General features: G+C 36.9%; 1 protein-coding gene and 1 long non-coding RNA gene across 5 annotated transcripts in view; one reads left to right on the top strand and one right to left on the bottom strand.

Annotated features, from left to right (window-relative positions):
- The window catches only part of CSNK2A2IP (casein kinase 2 subunit alpha' interacting protein), a 517,960-nt gene that overhangs the window by 483,174 nt on the left and 8,761 nt on the right, over positions 1–26,025 (bottom strand). The gene's annotated exons all lie outside the window — the stretch shown is intronic.
- Positions 249–19,143, top strand: LOC132683830 (uncharacterized). 4 transcript variants are annotated; one of them, XR_013557870.1, is made up of 5 exons: positions 249–630; positions 737–969; positions 4,459–4,515; positions 4,752–4,905; positions 18,995–19,143. It is a non-coding gene; the product is annotated as an uncharacterized LOC132683830 (long non-coding RNA). The 4 variants fall into 4 exon arrangements; XR_009612403.2 differs by having other exon boundaries at positions 253–630; positions 754–969; positions 4,770–4,905; XR_013557869.1 differs by having other exon boundaries at positions 253–630; positions 754–969.

The following is a 26,025-nucleotide window of genomic DNA, read 5'->3' as shown; positions in this document are numbered from 1 at the left end:
ATTATTAATTCCTATATTAACAACTCTCATTTAATCAGGGCATTCTGGTCTTAGAGTTTATTTTGCTTTTCTGCCGCAATTTGTTTTTTACTTAAATCAATGTAAAATTAAAAAAAAATTTTTTTAATGTTTATTTGAGAGAGACAGAGCGCGTGTGGGCGAGGCACAGAGAGAGAGGGAGACACAGAATCTGAAGCAGGCTCCAGGCTCTGAGCTGTCAGCCCAGATACTGATGTGGGGCTCAAATTCACAAACTATGAGATCATGACCTCAGCCAAAGTTAGATGCTGAGCCAACTGAGCCACCCAGGTTTAAATCAATTTAAAACAAAACAAGGGTGCCTGGCTTGCTCAGTTGGAAGAACATGCAACACTTGATCTTGGGGTCATGAGTTCAAGCCCCACATTGGGTGTAGAGATTACTTAAATAAAAAAATAAAACAAAATGAGACAAGAGAGAATATACAGACCCAATAGGAAGAACAATTCCATCATTCTGTCTGCTGTTCGTACTGGACAGCATTGTGACCCACACCCTCACTATTCCATTGCTGACATCACTCAGGTATGAAAGGCAATTTCTAAAATCCACCCCCCTGCATAAAGAAGTCTCCCTCAACCACCAGAGTCTGTGAGTATCATCTCTGTGATTATGTTATGCTCTGTGGCATGGTGGACTTCAAGATGGGGGAGATTTTCCAGGTGGGCTTGGTTCTGATCACGTGAGCCTTTAAAAGCAGAGACCTTTCTCCAGTTGATGACAGAAGAGGGAGTCAGAGCAACCTGAAGCATGAGAAGGACTCACTGCTAGGAGCATGGAAGGAGCCACTTAGGGTGGAACGCAGATGGGAAGACCAGCCACCTACTGATGCCAGTAAGGAAATGGGGACCTCTCTACTACAACTGCAAAGAACTGAATTTTGCCAATAACAGGAATGATGAGGATTCCTGTTCTCATCTTGGCATCCAGGTAACAAAGCCAGCCAATACCCTGCATGCAGCCTTGTGAGACCCTGAGCAGAGAACCCAGCCATGTCATCCCAGACTTCTAATTTATGGAATTAATGAGTAATAAGTGGGATTTTTAAAGCTGCTAAGTTTGTGACAGTTTGTTATACAGCAATAAAAACAAACACAATGGGATGATCCTAGTATCCTCTGAGCGACTCGCTGAACTTACATTATGGTGTAGATTTCACACAAAGTACTTAAATTTGTCCTAAGTTGATAACCAAGCCACTGAGCCACCATGCGTATTAATACAACTATAGATTGCAATAGTCTCTTAAGCTTCCTTTTCAGTAACAATAAAAACTTTACCGTTATTTGAAAAAAAATTGAACAAATCCCCAACATTATATCCCCAAACTAAACAACTTACTAACAATACGTCTAAAGGTTACCAAAACATTGACTGAAGCTACTTTCTCAATTCATTTCCACCCCAGATAGATACATCTTTGGCATCATTTTTTACAGCTTGATAATTCTGCTTGTCAGCAGCAGTATACATTCTTGTTCTAAAATGCACCCCTATCATCCAAAATATTATTCATGATCACCCACATATGCCTGCAACACATCTGTTTTTAGCTTTTCTATCCCTACTCCTGGATCTCACTCTAGTTTTCCAATGCATTGATTTCTTAAAATTTCATCAACCACAAATTAACTTCTCTGTCACCCCCACCTCCCGTTTCCAAATGATTATCCACACCTGAAGACGTTACAACTTCACAATATTCCTCCGCTTGCCTGGCATTTTTTAAAGACTATGTTCAATAATCCCAACATCTTAAAACAATTTTTAAAATGGATATGAATGTGAATGACCTATTAGCAGGAGAGTTGAAAGAAATTAACAGTTGATTTAATAAAGAAGATGAATAGCGGGGAAATTTTTTAAAAAACACCAAAATGTCAAGATTAGATGACTTGAGGAATATCAAGCCAGTAACAATAACAAAAAGAGAAATAAGGAGAAGGAAATCAGGATAGAAACGATGAGCTGATTTTAGACATATTGGGATATTCAAATACTAAAAAGAGAGATTTTTACCACAACATTCAAAATATAATCTTATTTTACAGCTTTATAGGAAATCCTAATCTCCTCTCCTGAATTTTGGACTCTTCAACCCTTCATTATTAAATAAATCTGCATTTTTTCTTTACACCTTGGAACTTATTTTCATTTGTACATAATAAACCATTCTTAAATTATTTTTAATGTGAGTGTAAGTCCCTACTCTCATTTCTAAAAATCTTCTATTATTTTTCTCTTTGTAATTCCGGGAGTAACAATCTTCTTCAGAAGATATTCTTCCAAACTTTATAGCTAGTTTGCTATTATAACCAAGCAAGGAAATTTCACTTCCAAAGGTAACCACAAACCCAGCTACTTTCCTCTGTAAACTATTGTTCCAACATACTTCAGCCTGAAATTTTCCAGCTGTGCCCAAGGGCTTCTTGCAACCACATGGAAACTATTTCTTGGGGCTTATTTTTAATTATAGCCTTTACTCTCCTTTGGTTCTTCAGATATTTCTGCTCCCAAGGTTACATGATGCTCCAGAGACATAACATTTGTGACACCACCACTGTATGATATCCTACAATAATGAATATCATAGGACAGATGGAAGCATTACCACAGAATTTGGATTTGTTTTTGTAGTTTATTCAGAAAGATGTCCATACTACCATTAATGTGTGTGCTTTGAACTCATCAGATGTTATTCATCCAGTTAGATGCCTATAAATATACCACACAACTAGGATCCCACAAGATGTCATGCTAAGCAAGATCCATACCCTTAATGACAGAAGTGGTAACATACATTACACATCCTTCCAGCAGGAAAATGCAGTAAAGAACGTTGTGTAACACGTCTATCTTGAGAAACAACCTCCTAATGACTGATGCATCTTACTGGCAAAAGCTTTCAAGCAAACTCCTAAGTGAAGTCATGTTCATTTCTCATAAATGATCAGAAGAAAACCAGATAGTCCAATAAGGTAGATCTAAATGTTTTCAGTTTAGTCTGAAATAATCATGATGGATATATTCATAATTCTGCATCAGAGTATTAAAATCTCAAAATGCTGGTTAATTCTAAAGTAAATCCAGATTTCATGTCTTCTAAGAAGGGGTTAAAGAGGTACAAGATGTAATCTATATGGCCAGAACTCAGGGCCTACTGTACTTTTTAGGGACTATTCCAAAATTGACCAAGAAGATTAAAAAGATTATTATGCTTCAGTTTTCCTGATAAAGAGTCCTCCATGGACTATTGCCTTAATTGTTGAGAGTCATTTTAGAGTCCATACGCTATTGTCTTGTTTCCCGTGAAGTGTGCATGGGGAAAGAAGTGGAGTAAAAGTGGTGTTTATTATAGAAAATTAATTAACTGCAGTGTGTTACTTATGTAAAGCAGCTAATCATATATTATAATTCCCTTTCTACAGATGATGAATCAGAGATTCAGAGATACAAAATGGCTTTGTAGTAAGGGTCAGGCAAGAGCTGAACCAATGTTTTTGTTTTTTTTTGTTTGTTTTGTTTCATTTTTTTAATGTTTATTTTTGAGACACAGAGAAACAGAGACAGAGAGCGAGCAGGGGAGGGGCAGAGAGAGAGGGAGACACAGAATGTGGAGCAGGTGTCAGGCTCTGAGCTGTCAGCACAGAGCCCGACGTGAGGCTAGAACCCACAAACCGTGAGATCATGACCTGAACCGAAGTTGGACGCTTAACCGACTGAGCCAACCAGGTGCCTCTGTTTTGTTTTCATGTTAATTCCAGTTCCCACACTTCCTTCACTACACCACATGGTCATCTCAATTGTATTTGAGATATATATTTATCATATTATATATAAATGAAAGTAGTTGCTTTAAAAATTACTACTGCCATAGTTAAATGACGCAACTATGTCATAGACAGTGATTCTCAAGGCATGGTTCAGGGACTAACAGCAACTGTGTCAGCTGGGAAAGTGTAGGAAATGCACATTCTTAGGTCCTTGGCAGGCCTACCGAATCAAAGTCCCAGGGAGGGAGCTTTGGCCATCTGTTTCAGCAGGGCCACCAGTCAATTCTGCCGCACGCTCACGTTTGAGCTCTAGAATAGCCGTTCCCGATATGTTGTGTGTATCATCGTCACCTGCACAACTTTGTGAACTCAGGGGTACTCCCTACACTTACATCTGTGTGACTTGCACTTGGCCAAAAAGTTGAATGACAACTGCTAAAAAAATGTTCACAAGATCACTGACATTTCAACTGCTGAAGAACTTCATTATTTTTACATATTTGGTCAGTCTAAGGGTGTATTATAGCAGTGGTTCTCAACTGGGGGCAAACTGTCCACAATATATGTCACAATATTTTCAGTGTGTGAGATTGAATTTTATTTGATAAGGATTTCATGTAGGATTCTAACTGAATATAATTTGCAGGTTTTGGGAGGCTGTGATTGGAATCACAGTATGACCTAATATATCTAGATTGACAAGGTAGGTAATATTCTACCTTCCAGATATATCTAGACTTCTTTCCTTCCTTCCTTCCTTCCTTCCTTCCTTCCTTCCTTCCTTCCTCTTTCTATCTTTCTTCCTTTCTATCATCTATCTATCCATCATCATCCTTCTATCTATCTTCTAGATAGATCTAGAAAGTAAGTCTGTTAATATTATAAATAATTTGTGAAAAAACTTACTCAAAAGTCTTTAATTTTATAAATGTCAATTAGAAGGACTTTCTGCTTCAGCTCACGAAGGAACAGCTTCTGTGAGATGTGACCTCCTGCCAGAAACAGGGAGAAAATTGTAAAAATATATAACTCTTTCCAGACATTGAACAATCGGCAGAAGAGAATTGTAAATCCTGAGAGAAGGGGAGCCAATGTGAGTCCTAGATCTATATAAGCTTTCTGCCTTCAGGCAATCTCCAGGTGCAGCACAGGGAGGGGAAGCATGTAAGGTGTTAGTCTCACTGAGGTGAGAAAATACAGACTAGTGTTCAAATAAAATAAGAAAGCTAGAATTTATAGGGAAGAGGATGAAACAGAAGAAGGAGCTCCAGAAATCTGCATAGGGGTTTCCTAAGGTCTTTGAATAAAGAGCAATACAACCATTGAAAGGTGAAACCCCACAAAGCTACCCCCCTGGAAAAAAAAAAAACTGAAGGAAAAAAATAATTACTGGGTATCCATAAGACAAAGAAGTTTTGACAACTCATACAAGGCTAAGTATTATTCATTCAAGTTCCCACCAGACAGAGTAGAGAAACCTTATTGAAGAGGCTGGGCATTATGGACTGGATTGTTTCCCCCTAACATTAATATGTTCAAGCCCTAAACCACAGTGTGACTGCATGTGGAGATATGACATTTAAGGAGGTAATTAAGATTAAATAAGACCATAATGGCGGGGCTCTAATCCAATAGGCCTGGTGTCCTTCCATATAAGAAGAGGAAGAGACACCAACGACTTAATGTCTCTCAGCTCAACTATAGAGAAAAGGCCACATGAGGACACAGTGAAGAGTGTTCATCTGTAAACCAAGAAGAGAGGTCTCTCCAGAAACCAACTCTGCCAGCACCTTGATCTTAAACTTCTAAGCTCTAGAACTGTGAGAAAATAAATCTCTGGTATTTAAGCCACGTAGTTTGTGGTATTCTGTTATGACAGCCCAGCAGGTTAATATACTTGGTGTCTGCAGAGTCCCCAGAAAAGACTACCCTATACAGGATGAACTAGTCTTAGAGAATGGGTACACTTACCCAGCCAAAAATGGCTTAAAAGCAAGCCTTGAATGGACCACCCTTATTTGCAAGTAACGTAAATGCCTTCTAGACAAACTGTAGAACGTATTAAAGGAATGCAACAAAATCCAGACCCAACAATGAGAAATTTACAATGTCTGGCACCCAATCCAAACTTACCAGATGTGCCAAGAAGCAGGAAAATATAAACCTTAACATGGAAAAATATCAATTAATATAAACGGACCAAGGAATGACAAAGATAATGGAATTAGTGAACAAAGACTATAAAATAGCTACAATAAATATTGAAAATATGCTCAGATTTTAAAGGAAATGATAACTATAATGAAGATATAAAACAGGGTGCCTGGGTGGCTCAATCAGTTAAGCGTCCTGCTTCAACTCAGGTCATGATCTCAAGGTTCATGAGTTCAAACCCTGCATCGGGCTCTCTGCTGTCAGCACAGAGCCTGTTTCAGGTCCTCTGTCCCCCTTCTCTGTCCCTCCACCGCTTGCTCTCACTCTCTCAAAAATAAATGAACATTTAAATAAATAAATAATAATCCAATGAAAGTTCCACAAATGAAAAAAATCATTACCTGTCGTGAAAATTTCACTGGGTGCGGTTGGTAGCAAATTAAACACTTGAGAAGTGAGAAAAGATATAAACTGGAAGACACAAAAATAGAAACTGTAAACTGTCCAATATCATAGAAAAATTAAATTAAACTAAATTAACAGAGCCTCATTGTCCTGTAGGACAATATCAAGCAGCCTAACATATATGTCTTGTGGAGTCTTGAGTAGGAAAAAAAAGGTGGGAGGGAAAGGTAGAATAGAAAAAAAATCTTTGAAGAAATGACAAGAGAAATTTTTCAGATTTGATAAAAAATATAAACTCACAGACTCCAAAACCCTAACGAATCCTAAGCAAGATAAAAAGAAAATTTTTAAAAAGCTACCCTGAGAATGTCATAATTAAATTGCTGCAAACAAGTGATAAAGAGAAAGTTTTAAAAACGGCCAGAGAGGGGAGAAGGGGTAAAGATACATTCTGTATGGAGGGCAAAGATAAGAATGACTTCAGGCTTCTCATTGTCAGAAATAAGGGAACAGGACCATATCTTTAAAATGCAGACAGAAAACAAAAGGTCAGCCTAGAATTCTGTACTCAGAAGAATTCTAGGTTGAAGAAATTCTCAAAAAAAGCTGAGAAAATTCATAGCAGACCTGGACTAGGAAAGAAGAAAAGAAAAAAAAAAAAAAAAAAAAAAGATAAAGGAAGTTCTACAGGCCAAAGAAAAATGACACCAGATGAAACCTTGAATCTACACAAGAGAAAGAACATCAACAATGGTATGTGGGCAAATATAAAAGAACTTCATTTCCAGTTTAAGTTCTTTGAAATGTCACTTTAAAAAGCATTAAGCAGATGAATTCCACCAAACCTGTGTATTCTTCACACATGTATCTATTTCTGTAAATATTCCTTCTATCCTGAGTGTGGATTACAAGTGGATTTCAACTTGAGCAAACACCGTATCTTAATTTCATCCTTATAATTAATATTCACTCCTTATCATTCTATTGCTTTTTCCATTATGTTGCAGCTTTGCAGCTGGTGGGTGTGGACAATATTTAACTAATTAAAGAACTTTTTGGGGTGCCTGGGTAGCTCAGCCAATTAAATGTCTGACTCTTGGTTTCTGTTCGGGTCATGATGTCACAGTTCATGAGATGGAGCCCCAAGTTGTACTCTGTGCAGACAGCGCAGAGCCTGCTTGTGAATCTCTCTCCCTCTTTCTCTGCCTCTCCCTTGCTCAGGCTTTCTCAAAATAAATAAATAAACTTAAAAAAAAAAAAAAAAAACTCGTAGCCAATTCTGATACACCTTCAGTCACTTCAGCATGTAACAATCACTCTCCGAGACACATTGTGTGGAAATTCTCAGAGAGTGCAAAAGAATGCTTAATAATTTGCACAGAGTGACAAAGCAAATTCATTTAATAGAGATGAACATGGCTTCGTTACTGCCTGCCGAAAGATACTCAGCTCAACTTAAAGGATCTACATTCCTTCAAATTATGTATTGTACTCAATCTTTGGAATTATTCTTCTACTTCTTCCTTTTTTTTTCCTTTGGCTCTTTTTTCCCGTGAATAATAAATACATTGCTAAAATATAGTTTAGTAATTTAATGATCCAGTTTCTTTTCAAGGTAAACTCCTTTACTCCTTTCAGCTATCAAATTACCCAAACCCATTGCAGCCTGGAGAATTATGTTGCAATGGAAAAGTAGGATATTGTCAGCAAAATCAAAAGATATTTTCAAAGGAATATATATTTTTTTTACGCAAAAAACTTAGATTTTAAACTTCAAGCATCTCCTGTCTAAAGTATTTTCTGGAAAAAGAAATATAAAATTGAAGAAAAAAGAAAGCTAGTAAAATATCCTTAAAATTCTTAATATTTAGTGTTGGAATTTACATTGCATGGCAGGAAGCAAAAAGCAAAATTTTATTACTCTCTTACAATTCCTCCAAAGACTTCCCACAGAGCTTGAAATAAAATGTAACAGTCCTTGTCATTTCACTCACCTTAATGTTCTGGCCCCTGACTTGGCAGGTCACCTCCTGCCATTCTAGTCCCACCGTCCTCAACAAGCTCAAGCCCTAGTAACCTGGTAACATTCTTCTAGTTTGTTAACCTTGCCAAACTACAGCCCCCCCACCCCCCCACCCCCAACCATGACCTCACCAAAAGCTGTTCCCTCTTCCTGGGAACACTTTCACCTGCCTACCCATCACCTCCCTCCTTCCTTTCTTCCATCTGAATTAGCTTATAATACTTCATTATATTCTTTATTTTCCCTTCAGTACATTTATCTTGCACGATAATATGTACTTGCATATCCTTTTAATGTCACTCTATTCCAGTAAGTGGGTATCAAGTCATTTTGTCTCTCTCCTTATCCAGGAAAGGTGCCTGGTACAGAGTGGGCACTCCGTGTTTATGGAATGAAGGAATAGCTAGATTCGCACATGAATCCATGAATGCTTTTTACAACAAATTCCATTCTTAGATGAAACCTACAAACTGTGGTGGTATTTGCTATTATTTCACATGCGCTAGTGGGTTTTTCAAGAGCACTACATACATTGAAATTGGTTCGCTTAGCATTATGTGGATTCCTAAGTGGTAGTATGGGGGACCAGTTAAAAGCATCTTATTGCATGTGAACACTTAAGGGTACCAGATGCTCAGAAATTCTAATGTTCCCTCCAAAAAAGTGTGCCACACATACTTACGAACTTATACTGGAAAATGGAAGCACTTGTATAAGATGTTATAAAATGAAAAGGAAAATTCATTCAGGCAGTGGAAATCCAAGTTCCAATACGAGAACTCAGCATTTCTCTGTAATGGCAAGGTGATTCTGTGTTGCAACATCTCCACACCGTGGCCAGATCTAGAATAGCTTACTACTCTGTGGGAATGCATACTTTTCAGGTCTTAAGTAAGGGTAATGTACCCAAGCATGTATTCAACGCTAAATGGAACTAATTTGAATAGTTTCCTGAAAATTAATCTTAGTCCAAAATTTTATTAGTATCCCTTAGTCATTATGGCTTAATGTCACGTTGGCACAGTTTACTGTGGTTACTTTTCTAATGGTTCACTCTTCCCTTTCCTGCTACACATGTCTCAAATCAATTAAAAAAAAAAAAAAAAAACTCAAATATATGATTTAGAAGGAAAAACTAGAGAGAACTACACTATAAATTTCTCTATTTTAGCAGTAACTTCTTTTATTAACCATTACCTCCTTCCCCAAAATGTATCTAATCTATGACAACCTGAAGTGCTAACCTGAGTTAAGCTTAAATTTTATAATTTTTTCAAAAGTTTGTACCACTGGATTATTTAAGATCTACTGTTTTCATATCTACTCTTCAAAGGGCCTTGGTGCACCACCCCCTTTCTAGTATTGAATGAGGAGTACAAATACTTCCTAAATGAAGGAAAAAGGGAGAAAAATCTAGCTAAATTTCCCAATCCTCCTTGGTCAAGCCTTTTTGACAACAATTTTTTTTTTTTTTTTTGGTTGAGTGAACCCTCAAAGCATCTGGCCCATGATAATGGGTCTGACAGCTTTGTTAAAAAAATATTAATCTAGGGCCACCTGGGTAGCTCAGTCGGTTAAGTGTTCGACTTTGGCTCAGGTCATGATCCCACGGTTTGTGGATTCAAGCCCCGTGTCCGTCTCTGTGCTGACAGCTCAGAGCCTAGAGCCTGTTTCGGATTCTGCGTCTCCCTCTCTCTCTGCCCCTCCCCCACTCGCTTTCACTCTCTCTCTCAAAAATAAACATTAAAATTTTTTTTTAATATAGTAAAAAATATTAATCTATAAAATGCCTTGATTGGCTTGACAGTAATTTTACCATGGAATGGAGAAAAAGCATTTTGTTAACTAAAATCATTCATTTGTTTTTCCTTCATCCAACACTGACAACTTTCTGTATTAAATCTGCAGATCACACAGCAAAGATTTTTACCAAGTATGTACCTCCTAGAAGAAAGGAACAATGTTACCACCTCCTTTTGTTTTCTCATCAGCTCTTAATACAGTTTGACGTCCATGGGGGATGGCTAGTAATATTTAGAATGTCCAACATATGCAAGTCATTTTTTAATCATTTTATTATATGCTGGTCCTTGTAACTATGTAATTCTGAATCGCATATGATGTGTTAACACACCATGTGACTTTTATGTTGTCCTCTAATCTTTCTGGGCTTTTCATTCCTCAAGTGTCAAATGATGCAGGTTAATTTTCTATAAGGCCTCTTCCAGATTTAAGAATCTATGATCATTTTGCATTTGGAAATAATAGTTGAACAAATACAAATTTTTTAAACCACATGCCAAATACTTAGGATTTATAATGACTTTTTTTAGAGAAATACCTTAAGGAGAAAACAATTGTTGCATCTGTAAAGATATGAATTAGATCATGCAAATATTCTAGATAACAGACAAGTACATGGAATGTCAAAATTACATTGTCACATCTAAGGTTACGGGGTATGTCATGTACTGCCAGATTGATGACCACAGTTAAAAAGAAAACTAATTCCATTGATTCAATGGATGTAGCTAAAATAGGTGAACATAAGAGCATTATTGCTAAAATCACTACAGGGAGGTCATTTTTAAAACTTCAGGGCTTTGGAAGGTGCCTCCGTCAATGGGAAAAATGAACTGAGACTGTTTCACTACACTTCATTTGTCCTGTAACTATTTCTGGAAACTATTGTTTTGGTAAATGCTCTGAAGATGAGAAAATCCCTGTAAGAGTGATAAATAGGAAGGGAAGTAAGAAATCATCGGTCAAATAATTGGAACCAAATGTCAAAATCAATTAAAATAGCATTAGAAATATTATGTGCTTAAAAACCGAGTTACAATGAGAACTTTATTAAAGTTTTCTTCAGTACATAAATTTCCTTTTGTATTGAAGTACAGTTGACATACCAGGTTGTATTAGTTCCAAGTGTACAACATAGTGATTTTGACATTTGACATTATACAATGCTCACCATGATAAGTGTAGTTACCATCTGTCACCATACAAAGTTATTACAATATTACTGACTACATTCCTTATGCTGTGCTTGTAATCCCTGTGACTTGTTCATTTTATAACTGGAAATTTGTACCTCTTAATCTTTTTCACCTATTTTAGGTATCCCCCACCACTCCTCCCCTCTGGCAACTACTGGTTTGTTCTCTATATTTATGAGTATGTTTCTGTTTTTGTTTGGTTTCTTTTAGATTCCACATGTAAGTGAAATCATATGGTGTATCTGTGACTTATTTCACTTAGCATAATATCTTATATGTCCAACCATGGTGTTGTTAATGGCAAGATTTCATTGCTTTTTAATGGCTGGGTAATATTCCATTATATATATATGGTATATGCATGTATGTATGTATATGTATGTGTGTGTGTATATATATATATATTTTTCCCCATACATATATATCTTCTTTATTCATTCACTTATCATTGGACACTTAGGTTGCCTCAATATCTTGGCTATTGCAAATAATGCTGCAACAAACACAGGGGTGCCTGTATCTTTTTGAATTAATGTTTTCATTTTCTTTGGGTAAATAGTCAGCAGTGGATTTACTGGATCATATAGTATTTCTATTTTTAATTTTTTGAGGAAATTCCATATTGCTTTGGCTACACCAATTTGCATTCCTACCAAAAGTTCACGAGGTTTCCCTTTTCTTTGCATCCTCACCAATACTTGTTATTTCTTGTCTTTTTGATACAAGCCATTCTGACAGGTGTGAGGTGATATCTCATTGCAGTTTTGATTTGCACTGACAATTAGTCATGTTGAATACCTTTTCATGTGTCTATCGGCCATCTTCATGTCTTCTTCAGACAAATGGCTATTCAGTTCCTCTGCCTATTTTTAATCAGATTATTTGGGGATTTTATCATGTGGAGTTGCATGAGTTCTTTACATATTTTGGATGTTAACTGCTTATCACATATATCATTCCCAATATCATCTCCCATTCAGTAGGTTGCCTTTTCACTTTGTTGCTGGTTTCCTTCACTGTGCAAAAGCTTTATAGTTTGATGTGGTCCTAACAGTTTATTTTTCCTTTGTGTTTCCCTTGTCTGAGTAAACATATGTAGAAAAAAAGGTCAATTTCCAAGAGATCACTGCCTATATTTTCTTTTAGGAGCTTTATGGTTTCAGATCTTATATTTAGATCTTTAAGCCATTTTATTTTTGTATGGGCTCTAAGAAAATAGTCCAGTTTAATTTCATTTGCACATAGCTGTCCATTATTCCCAACATCATTTATGAAAGAAAACTGTCTTTCCTCCATTGTATATTCTTACCTCCTTTGTCATAGATTAATTGGTCATATAAGCATGGGTTTATCTGGACTCTCGAGTCTGTTTCATTGATCTATGTGTCTATTTTTGTGCCAGTACTGTACTGTTTTGATTATTATAGCTTTGTAGCGTAGCTTGAAATCTGGGATTGCGAGACCTCCAGCTTTGTTATTCTTTTCTCAAGACTGCTTTAGCCATTTGGTGTCTTTTGTGGTTCTATACAAATTTTAGGACTATTTGTTTTAGTTCTGTTAAAAATACTATTGGTATTTTGATAGAATTTGAACTGAATATGTAGATTTCTTTGGGTGGTATGAACACTTTAACAACATTAATTCTTCCTATCCATGAACATGGTATATCTTACTATTTCTTTTTGTTTTCAATTTCTTCAATGTCTTACAGGTTTTAGAGTACATATCTTTCACCTTGGTTAAACTTATTTTTGAGTATTTTATTATTTTTCTTTTTGGTACTTTACTCTTTTTAATGAAATTATAGATGGGATTGCTTTCTTAATTTCTCCTTCTGCTACTTTGTCATTAGTGTATAAAAACAGGACAGATTACTATATATTAATTTTGTATCCTGTAACCTCACTGAGTTCATTTGTTAGTTCTTTTTTGGTGGAATCCTTAGGGTTTTCTATATAAGTTATCATTTCATCTGCAAATAGTGACAGTTTTACCTCTTCCTTACCAATTTGGATGCTTTTTATTTTATTTTTCTTGTCTGACTGCTGTGACAAGGACTGCCAGTACTATACTGAATAAAGGTGGTGAGAGTGGACATCATTGTCTTGTTCCTGATCTTAGAGGAAAAGCTTTCAGGTTTTCACCATTTATTTCTAAGCAATGTTTAAGCAAATTGTTTTTAAACAATACACAACATTTTTAGTCATTATTTTTAAGGTATTTTCTCAATAGACACAGGCAACCTATGAATCATCTAATTCAGTTCTAGTTCTCGCCCCTTAGTTCAGCATGATGCTATGACAATGGACTTAGTTCCTTTTTAGCTACTGATTACACAACTCTTTCTGGTTCTCTTCTAGCATCCTAAAAATAGTCATTCCAGAACTCATTCCAGAAATATTGTTTCTACCAATATTTTCTTTGTTGTCTTTGGGTGGAATCATAATTACCTGTCTTCTAATATCACCATGGAACAGATACAAGGTACTTAGCTGCCTTCTCAGTATCTCTATAAAGAATATGTAAAATTCAATGTATTTAAAACTGAACTTTATTTTCAAAACCAGTACATTCTACTATTTTTCTATTTCTATTAATGGCATAACAATAATTTCACCTAGCCTCAAAAGGTTGCAGTTATCTGTGAATCATCCATGTCATCCCCACACCCAATGCTCCATCAGACTCTGAATCTTTTAATTCTCATCTCCGTGTTCTTTATCCTGCCCATCTTTTCTTTCCCACTTCAAGTGCCACTGTCATAGCTACAGGTACTTCATCATCTCTTGCCTGGAATATTGCAGTGGTCTCTCAAGTATGCTTCACATATCAGATTCATCATTTTTACACTCTCAGTCTTGATTTATTCTGTGCCATTTTAGTCTTTCTAAAGCACACACAAAATCTTATAATTCTTTGTTAAAAATCCCTAAATATCTTCTCATTGTATATGAAAAAACAGAAACCCTAATAAACAAAGATTTTTCGTGAAGCATTCTATATTATATTTCCTTCTGGTCTCTATCTCCATGTTCAACTGTAACCAAGCCATCCTCAGTTCTCTGAGTTTGCTCCCAGTTTCAGGGCAGTAGCTCTTGGTGTTATCCCTCCTTGTGGTGCCCTCTTCACTTCATCTCTACCTTTCATCCCTTTGCTTCTTTGGCTAGTTTGTTACTTCCCTTGATTGCTTCCGAAATTGATCTCTCTACTTTCTCCCAATTCTTACAGTCCTTTAAAAACCACATATTTTTAAAATATTTCAAATACAAAAGAAGGTATAGGCAGGAATGTAAGTAACAAATAAAAAATTAAAAACATAGTTGAAGATCTCGGTTTACCCTTCCCCAAAGGAGTTTTCCCTCTTTCATAGAGGTAATCATGACCATAATTTTGGTATTTTTCACTCACACGCAATCTTTATAATTTTGCTATATGTGTATGTAAAAAACTTTTTTTTAACATTCATTTTTGAGAGACAGAGAGAGACAGAATGTAAGTGGGGGAAGGGCAGAGAGAGAGAGGGAGACACAGGATCCAAAGTAGGCTCCAGGCTCTGAGATGTCAGCACAGAGCCCAACATGGGGCTTGAACCCACCAACTGCGAGATCATGACCTGAGCTGAAGTCAGACGCTTAACCGACTGAGCTACCCAGGCACTCCTGTAAGTATGTATTTATAAATAATATACAGTTTTCATTTTACAAAATGTACTAAAATAATGTCATGCTGTATATCTTATCCTATGACTTAGGAGATTTTGGATGGGGCATTTATAACAACGTAGATGGAGCTAAAGAGTATAATGCCAAGTGAAATAAGTCATAGAAAGACAAATACCATAGGAGTTCACTCAAATGTGGAATTTAAGAAACAAAACAAACAAGCAAAAGGAAAAAGAGAGAGAGAGAGAGAGAGAGAGAGAGAGAGAGAGATCAAGAAACAGACTCTTAATTATAGAGAACTGATAGTTACCAGAGGGGAGGGGAATGAGATATGGGTTAAATAGGTGATGAGGATTAAAGAGTACACTTGTATAAGCACAGAGTGATGTATGGAATTGATGAATCACCATAATGGACACCTGAAACTAGTATAACACTTGGAATTAAAATAAAAACTTTTTAAAAAAATAGAGTATTTGGATGAGGGTGCTCAATATTTAGCTTTGCTGATACACGTAATCCAAATTTATGTCTACTCATTAGAATATTCCATTATAATACACAATTTTTAATCTAATCTCTATGTTGACAGACATTTAAATTGCTTCTCCTTCTTTATACTATTACAAATAATGTTGCTAAAACCACTTCCTTACCCATATATTCCAGAGTTTTTTCTGAGTTTATATATCTAGAAGTTAAATTACCAAGTTGTAGAATCTGTTCCAATATTTACTTTCAGCACTGTTCTCATTGCTCCACATTCTCACCGAAATTTGGTATTTTCAGGGCTTTTTCATTTTTGGTTAATGTGAGAGATATGACTTGTTTCTCATTGTAGTTTTAATTTATACTCTCCAGATTATATATGAACTTAAACAAGCTTATTAGTCACTTATCTTTCTTCTCCTAAAAATTGCCTATTCATCTATTTTACCAACTTTTCAATTAAGTTGTCTTTTCCTCACATATATATTAGTACTTTTTAAAAATTCTATATGCTAGGGACGCCTGGGTGGCTCAATCAGTTAAGCATCCGACTTCGTCTCAGGTCATGATCTCGTGGCTCATGAGTTTGAGCCCTGCATCAGGCTCTATGCTGACAGCTCAGAGCCCGGAACCTGCTTCACATTCTGTGTCTCCCTCTCTCTCTGCCCCTCCCCCACTCATGCTCTGTCTTTCTGTTTCTCTCTCTCTCTCAAAAATAAATAAACATTAAAAATTCTGTATGCCAAAAACATTCCGTGCTCATGGATTGGAAGAATAAATATTGTTAAAATGTCAATACTACCCGAAGCAATCTACACATTCAATGCAATCCCAATCAAAATTGCACTGGCATTCTTCTCAAAGCTAGAACAAACAATCCTAAAATTTGTATGGAACCACAAAAGACCCCGATTAGCCAAAGTAATATTGAAGAAGAAAACCAAAGTGGGAGGCATCACAATCCCAGACTTTAGTCTCTACTACAAAGCTCTAATCATCAAGACAGTATGGTATTGGCACAAAAACAGACACATAGACCAATGGAATAGACTAGAGAACCCAAATGTATGTCCAACTAATCTTTGACAAAGCAGGAAAGAGCATCCAATGGAAAAAAGACAGTCTCTTTAGCAAATGGTGCTAGGAGAACTGGACAGCAACATGCAGAAGAATGAAACCAGACCACTTTATTACACCATACACAAAAATAAACTCAAAATGGCTGAAAGACCTAAATGTGAAACATGAAACCATCAAAACCCTAGAAAAGAAAGCAGGCAACAACCTCTTTGACCTCAGCCTCAGCAATTTCTTGCTCAACACAAGAAATCAACAAAACTAACAATCAACAAAACTAAAAGGCAACCGACGGAAGGGAAAAGATATTTGCAAATGACATATCAGATAAAGGGTTAGTATCCAAAATCTATAAAGAATTTACCAAACTCAACACCTGAAAAAAAAATAATCCAGTGAAGAAATGGGCAGAAGACATGAATAGCTACTTTTCAAAACAAGACATCCAGATGGGCAACAGACACATGAAAAGATGTTCAACATCACTCATCATCAGGGAAATACAAATCAAAACCACACTGAGATACCACCTCACATTGGTCAGAGTGGCTAAAATGAACATATCAGGAAACTACAGATGCTGGCGAGGATGTGGAGAAACAGGAACCCTCTTGCACTGTTGGTGGGAATGTAAACTGGTACAGCCACTCTGGAAAACAGGGTGGAAGTTCCTCAAAAAATTAAAAATAGAACTACCCTACGACCCAGCAATAGCACTACTGGGAATTTATCCAAGGGATACAGGAGTGCTGATGCATAGGGGCACATGTACCCCAATGTTTATAGCAGCACTTTCAACAATAGTCAAATTATGGAAAGAGCCTAAATGTCCATCAACTGATGAATGGATAAAGAAGATGTGGTTTATATATACAATGGAATACTACTTGGCAATGAGAAAGAATGAAATCATGCCATTTGCAGCAACATGGATGGAACTGGAAGGTATTAGGCTGAGTGAAATAAGTCAGTCAGAGAAGGACAGATATATGTTTTCAATCATATGTGGATCTTGAGAAACTTAACAGAAGATGATGGGGGAAGAGAATGGGAAAAAAATAGTTACAGAGAGGGAGTGAGGCAAACCATAAGAGACCCTTAAATACAGAGAACTGAGGGTTGATGGGGGTGTGGGAGAGAGGGGAAAATGGGTGATGGGCATTGAGGAAGGCACTTGTTGGGATGAGCACTGGGTGTTGTATGTAAGCGATGAACCACAGGATTCTACCTCATAAACCAAGAGCACACTTTATACACTGTATGTTAGCCAATTTGACAATAAATTATATTTTAAAAAATTCTGTATGCTATATTGTATCACTCATATTTTCAAATATCTTTGCTCAATTTTGGCTTATCTTTCAAGTTTTTTTTATGTTTTCATTAGATAAATAGAATTTTAAAAATAATGCTACTATAGCTTACAATGAGTGTCCAATAATGCTTCACACAAATGAAATAATTTTATGCATATGAAGTCGACTTAACCATCTTCCTCACATATTTTGTACTATGATGCCTCGTCTAAGAAATATTTCTTTATCTTTCAGTCATTACATGTTCTCCTTTATTTTTTTCTGAGACTGAAAATTTTGCTTTTCTCATTTTGTATATTAAACCATATTAAAGTGACTTCTGCAGGAGGTAGAATGATGATTTGTTTCCATATGGATCGTTAGTAGTACTAAGAATTAAAAAAATTTTATCAAGTTTCACCATCTTTTTCTTTTAACTGGCAATTTAATCCATTTACATTTATTATGGCTACTAATATATTTGAACTTATTCCTAACATTTTAATTTTCTAATTGTCCTGCTTTTAAAATGAATTTTAACTTCATTTTCTGTTAACTTCATATTTCCCCTTCATTTTACTTCCTAAAAATTGTTAACACTGATTTTAGTGGTCACCTTTAAACTTCTAACATACATGATTCCATAAATTCTAAAGTTAATGTTTCTACCATCCTCCTAAATAATTATTATTTTTTTAGTGTTTGTTTATTTTTGAGAGACAGCGAGCAAACAGAGGAGAGGCAGAGAGAGAGGGAGACAGAATCCCAACCAGGCTCCATGCTGTCAGCACAGAGCCCAATGTGGGGCTCAAACTCACAGAACTGTGAGATCATGACCTGGTTGAAATCAAGAGTCAGACGCTTAACCAACAGAGCTACCCAGGTGCCCCACTAAATAATTATTTTAAATGTCTTGTTGGCCATATTTCCAGAAAAGACTCTCCAAATAGTGCTTACTACTTCTTTTATAGCTTGTACCTTAACCTTCTTAATAGTATATTAATTTGATTATATTGTACCCAGTAGATTGTAAATTCCTTCAGAATATACATACATCTTCCTCATTTTCCCCCCACAGTGCCTTTGAAGAATGCTTGCATAAAGAAAACGTCCATAATACACTGCTATTGAAGATTTATGGCTGACTGGCCTAACTTCTCCTGGAGGACACCAAATCTGTGAAGTTCCAAGCTTTGGGCAAGATGAAATAAAAAGGGATTAAACACATTAGGTTTCTGTCACTTACTTACTTTAGTTACCTAGAGTAAAAGAAGCAGAAAACTAGGATGTCATGGATTTCAAGGGAATAAAAAGTTTCAAGGAAATGTACCAACTCTATTAAGTTAGCAAAAAGATCTAGTAAAAACCTCTAAACTTTTTTTTTAATCTCCAGTTAAAATGGTCACTGATGACCTTGTGAGAGGAATTTTTGGTGGAAGAGTTGAGCAGAAGACAATTTGCAGTAGGTTGTGAAGTAGAAAAGAAGAGGAGAAAAGGGAGAAAAGGAAACAGATACAGAGTAGTTTCTAGAAGCTTAGAAATAGGAGGTAGAATTGACAATATCAAATAGCTTTACTTTCAGATGTTGAACACATTAAGTAATCAGCATATTTTGTAGAATTCTCTGATCACAAGATAATTTGAAGTTAATTATATATGTATTATATCTGGCTTACTGTTACCATGAAAGCAAGATTCATGTCTTTTCATCTTTGTGGATTCCATAGATCTAACATCAATAATACTCAGTATGTATTTGATGAGGTAACTTATCTAGAAAGACAGTGACCTCCCTCTTACCAAACATATTTTGAGAAATTTGAGTAACTACCTGTAATGAAATACTGTAGAAGTTAATTTCTGCATTACTTTTTAGGGTGGAATAGATAATCTCTAAGGTCTCTCTAAACTCTAAACCATGTAATTATATGATGAAAGGCATTATTTATATTCAATGGAATTTTAATTAAAGATATTTTAGTTACCAAGATAAATTTCTCACTGAAATCACAAGTAATAGAAAAATATAAACAAATATGTATTCATATGTAAATGCTAGACATAAAATAATGTCATTAACTAAAGTCTATTTATAAATTAGTATATTAGAAATAGTTTTCAAATTATTAAACCAAATCTTATATATAATCACTATTATCACCACAAAGAATTTACTGCACAAATAATCATCTCTCAATATCAAAAGCATTATATAAATATACCTGCATTACAAACTATTGAAAAATATATCCCACATTCATGGAACACAATAAAATTCATAGTCAAAACGTAAAATAAATGTTACTGAATAAATCGGCAATATTTACAAATGTCCACAAATGTGATTCTCTTTAAAGAACATAACAAGGATACTGTATTTCCTACGAAACACAGAAAACATCTAGACCTGAGATGATGGTTGGATTTTACCTGTTTTTCTTATGCCAATTGATTAGGAATGGTGCCTGGAAAAATGTATTCAAGAATGTGTGACCTCCTTTGAGCTCAGTGGGAAAGAATGAGAAGATTGATTACTGGTGTCTGCTATGGTTTGGTGGGTGAAGGACGGAGGAGGAGCTTGGAACCAAGCATTTGCCAATCCTTTTTAGACCATTAAACATTTACATTCTGCAAACTTTCTCCCTCCACTTCCACCACCTTGACAAGCTATAAAAATCTCTCCTCATTCATATTTAAATTGTTAGCCATTCTTCCAGAATACATCCTCTTCCAGCAAAGTAATGCTTATTTTTGGTGAACAAAATCACTTTTGTTTAGATTTGCGAAAGACAGAGTGGCATTCCAGAATTTCCTTTCACAGATAGCCATTATCCATCATCAGTATAATATTAATGAAGAGGGAATGCAAGGTCAACCCAGAAGACATTAATTTGGAAACGAGAAACCAGAATGATGTGGGTAACAACAGTACCAAAAGAGAGAGAAAGAGTGAGAAAGAAAGAAAGAAAAAGAAAGAAAGAAAGAAAGAAAAAGGGAAGGGAAGGGAAGGGAAGGGAAGGAAAGGAAAGGAAAGGAAAGGAAAGGAAAGGAAAGGAAAGGAAAGGAAAGGAAAGGAAAGGAAAAAAGAAAAAAGAAATGCTGATTCAGTATCCGTTCCCCGTCTGGGTCCAATGCTGCCCTCCTGAGTAGTGGTTAAAATTCTCCTTGCTGCAGCCATCAGCACAGCTGCTAACTACCACTGCTGGCACCTGCCCCCATACCCACTAGTCCTTGAACACCCTCCCCCCCCCCCCCCCTGCTGGCATAGATAATCTCCTCATCACCATCATAGTTGTTCCTTGTGGTGGTTCTATCAGTCAAAAGAGAACATGAGAAATCTGATTCAGAAAGACATGGTACTTTATGGAAAGATTTACCACTGTGCTTCTTTAAATAAATAGATTCCTCTAGTGCACTAGACATCTTATTTACTAGTTATACACAATTACCAGGAACTCACATTGATAAATGAGAAATCAGACTATAAGGCGATTCTTATATAATTGTAAAAGCAAGGCCAAAGCTCTCCAAATTAAGGTGACTGATCCCTCAAGGCCAGTGAAGCTTTTTGCACTTAGGTAAACAGAATATCTTTTTCTGTAAATGTCTCATTGGGTCTCTGCTATGAATGTTCTATCCTAACCTTCTTGTTCATTGTCTAACTTGAGGATTTTGCTTTCTCTGCAGCTTCCTCAAATAGAAGCTACTTCCTCTCACACTTCTCTTATCAGTGGACATGAAGGTGATCATCTTCCTCACTCCTTCCTAAAAACACTCGGCTCTGAATTTCATGTCATCAGACTATACCAAACAACACCTTCCTTGTTGCAATTATCGACAGATCCTAGGTCACCCCCTTTCTTTAAGGATTTTAAATCCTAGGTCACAGTTACTTTCACTAACACCGCTCCTATGATTTCATAGATGATCACTCCAATAACCAATAGCCACTCAGTTCCTTTTTCTCCTCTACTCCAATGATTGGATCCCACTCTCTGTCTTCATCTTCTATGGGCTGAAGTGTGTCCCCTCACAAATTTATATGCTGAAGCACTACTCCCAATGTGATGATACTTGGAGATGAGGCCTTTAGGTTATAAGGTTGAGATGAGGTCATGAGGGTACAGACCTCATGATGGGATTAGTACTTTTATAAGAAGACACCAGAAATCTTGCTTCCTCTCTTTCTCCACCCACATGCACCAAGAAAAGGCCGTGTGAGGACACATGAAGAAGGTTACCATCTGCCCTGCCTCTGCTAGTGCTTGGGTCTTGGATGTCCAGTTTCCAGAACTATGAGAAATAAACTCCTGTAGTTGAAGCACCCCCCCCCCCCCCCAGTCTGTAGTATTTTGTTAAGGCAGCCCAAGCTAAGACTTCATCCACTCCCATTGGCATACCTTACACCTTATTACCTAGGACTACATCCCCTGCTTGATAACAATTTCAGTATCGCATTTTCCAACTACTGTGTCTTATATTTCCAACTCACTCCCTTCAATGCTGTGATTCCAGAAATCCTTAGGCCTACAGTTATTAATCCTATGATCTTTTCACTGTCAAGTTTGGTTTTTAGTCCCTTCTTTAGTTTAGTTTTTATCTCCTTCTTTGCAACCAGCAAAGGTCCATTGTCAATTGCTATATAATCACTCTCTTGAGTACATCAAGTCTCTTACCTTTCCTTAATTTTACTCTTCTGGCAAAACCCCAACCCCAGTTAAATTCAACTTTATGCACACTCCTCACCTGGACTCAAGAAGAAGAACATAGAAGGAGTAAAGTTTAACCATCTCTAACTTTGAATTTATCTTCACAAAACTTCAAGTGGGCATAAAATGTTACCAAGAAATTCTACTACATTTTCCTAACCCAGGTACATTTCTGCTCTCCCACACAACTATTTCACACCTCTCCTTCCCTCTTTTCAAAGATCTAACACTTATTTCTCTCCTCGGTCCCAACAAATGACCTATTTTGCTTCCTATTTTAGTAAAAGATAAGTAAATGAATAAAAGCAATCAGAAGAGAGTACCTTCATTCTCCCACCACATCCCCCTTGCTGTCTGCACCTGCGCACCTGTACCTTTCTTCCTCTTGCTATGATAACAATAACCGGCATCTACAGAGCCCTGACTGTTCACTAGAAATCATTCTAAGCACTTTTCATAAGCCAGCTAACTTAATCTCCATGACAGCCCTATAAGCCAGGGACCATTTTTATTGTCGTTTCACAAATGAGACCAGAGGCATAGAGAGGTAAAGTAACTTGGCTCCTGGACACACAACTGTGTCGGGGAAAGCTTGTTCACTATGTTGACTCCTGCTGTGCTGCATTTATATGAATGAACTGTCTGTGCACCTAAGACCAATCCTGCTACTGTGCCTTAGATACCATCCACACCTGCCTATTCTGGGATATCACACCAGTAGTTAACCCCAATCTCCTGATCTCTCCTGGGTCATTACCATAAGGATAGCATTTTCTCTCATCCTTAAAAACCCTCCCATGACTCCACATCACTCTCCAACTACCACTTCATTTCTCTGCTCCCTTTTAGATCATAACTCTTGTAAAAGAGTGCTCATTACCCCAGTATCTTCCATTCTGTCTTGAACTCCTATAATTCAGTCTCCTATCCTCTGTCACTTAAGTGGCCCTTGTCAATGACTTACCATTTAAACATTTGCTCACTTCTTCCTCCTGGAAATATTTTCTCCAGGGGCTTTTAGAACACCACCCTCCTTTGGTTTTCCTTGGCTTTAACTAGCCACTGTTTATCTATTTCTCTTACCAACTCCTCATTTCCCTGACGTCTTAACTTTGGAGGCATCCAGAAGTCAATCCTCAGACTTCCTCAGTACCTAAATTCATACCTTGCTGGTCTCAGCCATTATCATGGTACTAGATAACATCTTTATGCTAATGATTTCCAAATTTATACCTTTGGTTGGAGTCTGCTCTCCAAACACACACTTTAGGCCTTCTTGACAGGTTTCAGACACTGCTTGAGAAAATCAAGGGGTATCATTATTTCACTGTCAACTGCAAACTTGATTATCTCCACTTAGCCGTGTAGTAAACGTCTCAAATTAGCACAAACAAAAACAAACTCCTAGTCTTTCTCCACATCTCTCCTACCCCAGCTGGTCTCTCCTGCAGATGCTTGCATCTTCATTCATTGCAACTGCATCCTTCCAGATGCTCAGGCCAGAAACTCTGGAGTCCTCATTCTCTCTTCTCTTTGTCTTGCCAGCAGAAGATTCTGTCAGCTCTCCCAACAATATCTTGAGTCTGACTAATTCTCACAACCTTCACTGCCACTGCCATGGTCTAAGCTATCCATCTCTCACCTGATTTACTGCAAATAGTTTCTTAATTGGCCTCACTGCTTCCACCCAGCCTTGTGTCCTCACTCTTTCTTATTTCAAGGATCCTTTCAAAAAATCAGATCATACTACTCTGTTCAGAATCATCCAGTGGCTTCACATTGTGATTAGGGTGTGAACCACAATTCTCATCATAAACTTTAGGCGCTGGCTTTGTGCCCCCTCGGTACCTCTAATTTCCCACTACTCTGCCTCTTGCTCGCTGATTCACTCTAGCTATACTGGTCTTCCTGATGTTCCTCAAATCTGCTCAAGAGTTTCCTACTTGCTGTTCTACTTGGATAGCCACATCGGTCGCTCCTGTACCACTTTGTACTCTGCTTAAATGTTGCCTTCTTAGAGAAGTTTTCCCCACCATTCCATATAAAAAATAACTTACTTTTTAATAAGCTCTCCCCTTTATAACTTAACTCTCTTGCCTATTTTTTACCAGTAGGACATGTCACCATCTAACCTTGTTATATTTTACATGTTTCTTTACTTTCCTACTAGAATGTAAGCTCTATGAGGACTGAAATGTTTTTCTCTTTTGTTCACTGTTCTTTCATTCACCAAGAACAGTGCATAGAGGGGTGCCTGGGTGGCTCAGTTAGTTAAGCGTCTGACTCATGGTTTCGGCTCAGGTCATGATGTCATGGATTCGTGAGTTCGAGCCCCTTACTGGGCTCTGTGAAGCTGGCAGCTCACAGCCTGCTTGGGATTCTTTCTCTCTCCCCCTTTCTCTGCCTTGCTACTCGTGCTGTCTCTGTCTCTCTCAAAATAAATAAACTTAAAAAAAAAATTAGTGCTTAGAAAATAGTAGGCACAGGATAAATTTTTAATGAATAAATGACTTAATAGAGGAGTGAGTTAACATCACATTCAAGAGGGGATTTTGTGATTGGTTGCTATTAGGCACACGGTTCTGTATAACATTTTCAGGTCAAATCATGTTTACTAATCCTGGAATAAAGCTCAGATTAAGAGATCTTTTAAAGTCCTATTGGTATTAATTATTAATAAATATTAGAGTCGGTGTTTTTTCTTTTCATTTCTAAATCATTGCTGAACTAGATGCATGTTGCGTCGTATATTTACCATTACTATCATCTTCTAACTTGCTTCTCTACCTGAGTTATGGATATTGTATTCTAATCTATTTTACTAATGGCTCCCAAATTAACCTTTCTAGAGAGCACTCTAACAATTACTCCCTGGCTCAGAAGACGGCTGTGGCATCTCAGTGTCTAATGTAAAATCTCTCAAACTGGCCCTATCCCACCTCTCCTTACTTTTCTACTACTTCTACTTCATCACCCTGCACTCCCACCACTGAACCTTTGTGGACATCAGCAGTCCTGCCTGTAAAGCTGCTCCTTTACCTCAGAGACAGGCACACATTTTGTGTTAAAGATCGGGTAACAAATATTTTAGGCTTTGCAAGTATAGAGGAGGAAAACTCTTCCCTTCTTTCTTTCTGGGTACTTTTGGCTGGTCTATTAATCAAATGAAATAGATAAACAGGAGAAAAGCAAATTGGATTATGTATATATGAGAGTGCCATAAGAGTAGGAGGCCCACGGGCAGTCAGCCAATTGAGGCTTATATGCCATCCTGAGCTTAGGAGCAGTAGGTAGATGTCCCTAAAACTTCAAAGGGTAAGAGCAAATGTTTGTTAACCGTCTTCCCTGCTAGACAGAGACAATGGGACACAGAGAGGAAGCTGATCGCCAGACCCTGCAG

Source organism: Panthera onca, chromosome C2 (genome assembly GCF_046562875.1).
Source record: "Panthera onca isolate mPanOnc1 chromosome C2, mPanOnc1 haplotype 2, whole genome shotgun sequence".
Classification (NCBI taxonomy): Eukaryota; Metazoa; Chordata; class Mammalia; order Carnivora; family Felidae; genus Panthera; species Panthera onca.
This window is presented reverse-complemented; position numbering and strand designations above follow the sequence as displayed.